Source organism: Malus domestica, chromosome 14 (genome assembly GCF_042453785.1).
Source record: "Malus domestica chromosome 14, GDT2T_hap1".
NCBI classification, from domain to species: domain Eukaryota; kingdom Viridiplantae; phylum Streptophyta; class Magnoliopsida; order Rosales; family Rosaceae; genus Malus; species Malus domestica.
In genome coordinates this window covers 10134531-10136523 of record NC_091674.1, presented here as the reverse complement: position 1 = coordinate 10136523, position 1993 = coordinate 10134531, and the positions used below count along the sequence as shown (strand labels likewise).

The 1993-nt window shown below is 35.1% G+C and overlaps 1 long non-coding RNA gene across 1 annotated transcript; it reads left to right on the top strand.

The window, feature by feature from the left end:
* Nucleotides 1–250: 250 nt before the first annotated feature.
* LOC139191573 (uncharacterized) lies at nt 251–656 on the top strand. Its single transcript, XR_011575638.1, has 2 exons — nt 251–390; nt 479–656. It is a non-coding gene; the product is annotated as an uncharacterized lncRNA (long non-coding RNA).
* The last annotated feature ends 1337 nt before the right edge of the window (nt 657–1993 follow it).

The window sequence follows — 1993 nt, the reverse complement described above, 5'->3', positions numbered from 1 at the left end:
TCTCCTTTGTTTGCTAGGCGATCTGTTCTGCTGCGCGCAGCAGCAGCAGATTGCTATTTTTTTTTTAAAATCCAGGCCGTGGGAAGGACGGAAACCTCTCGGAGGCTCTGACCTTTTTCAAGTACACTCTCACGATGCAGTTTCCAGCTCACAGCAAGGGAAGGACGCCATGGGAGCCTCTTTACAGGCCTGCGGGCGCCAGAATGACGTCGAAACCGGACGCAAAGTCCACAACTTGGTCTCTGCGCTAACCGTTTTCAGCTGTGATTTTGTTCTCAACACACGCATCATTACCATGTATGCAATGTGCGGTTCTCCTTTGGATTCCCGCTCAGTTTTCGACGGGCTGAAGAGGAAGAACTTGTTCCAATGGAATGCGCTTGTTAGTGGGTATGCAAGAAACGAGCTTTTTGTTGATGCCATTGATGTGTTTGTGGATTTGATCAATAGATGGGACTGATTTCGGATGTGTTTGTAGGCAATGCGTTGATTGCAATGTATGGGAAATGCGGGTCGGTTGAGGATGCAGCTAAAGTGTTCGAGATAATGCCTGACAAGAATTGTAATTTGCTTTTATTGATAATAAACCTATTATGCAACGTTTTTATAACATGAAATATCGTCGGCAATAATTGTAATTTGTTTGTATTGATTAATTATGGAAGATATTACTATATTAAAAAATTTAATTGTTGCCATTTTTCTTTAACTTTGTATTCTTTTAAGTTCGCCCCTCCCCCCGAAAAATTCTGGCTTCGCCACTGTATGTATGTATGTATGTATATATATGTATGTATGTATGTATGTATGTATGTGTATGTATGTATGTATGTATGTATGTATGTATGTATGTATGTATGTATGTATGTATGTATGTATACCTTTGAGATACTTGTCATTTGGCACCCTTAAGGACTTGAAGGTCCAAATTTCTCTATGAAACGTAAGTAAGGAACCAGGAATTTTTCGACCGTACGTGGACTACCATTTTTATTCATACAAAGATTTAAATGAAAATTCATTGGACTACCATTTTTATTCATGCAAAGATTTAAATGAAAATTCATTCATTCTTTTATTCAGAAAAACAAAAAAAAAACAAAAAACAAAACAAAACAAAGTTTGAAGTATTCATTCTCAAAAGCTTCGATCCTTGAAAAAACGTTGGAGTTCAAATTTAATCCGCTAGCATAGTCATCCAACAAACATTAGCAACTATCCCAAAAGCACAAACATGAACCTCAAGTTTGAGTTTTAACAATTTATTGGGTGCATGCATTGGGGATAGTTGAAATAAAAAACGCAAATGTTATTTTGTGGGGGTTTCTCTTTTGGACTCGTACATTATGAGTTTTAACTTTTGGGTGCATTAGAAAAAATAAAAAATAAATATCGAGGGTGATCTATTAGTAAAAGGCTACCTATGGAGTGAGATGTAAAGGGATTTTAACCAACGTTGTTAATAGTGTTCATTGTTGTACTAATTAATGTTTCAAGTCGATTCATTTCTCCTCCAATATCGTTTATTTAAAAAAATAAAAAATAAAAAACAAGGAGCGATGATAACTTTCTTAAGTTCAATTAGTTTATGGTAGAGTAATGTGAGCAACTAAATAATTCGAGCTGGTTAGTTACTTCATTATCAAGTCAAATGATGAAAGCCATTAATTCAAGCAGCTGGTTACGCATGCCTAATTTAAATAATTTGTTGTATTTGTGTGGATAAACTTGTGGCCCAAATTAAACAAGTTGAAGAACTTTTTGAATTTGTCTTAAGAAAAATGTTAAGGAGATTCTCTGAAAAGTATAATATTCATAGACTATTTACCACTTTATATTTTTAGCACAATTTCTATGTTAATACTATAAAATATTGTGTCAAAATCTTGAAGTGACGAAGAATGTTTGGAGAGTCTCACTTTGAGAGTCTCTCGACATTTCTCTTTGTCCAATGTGTCCATGCATATGTACAGCGCAATAATCGAGTTCATAA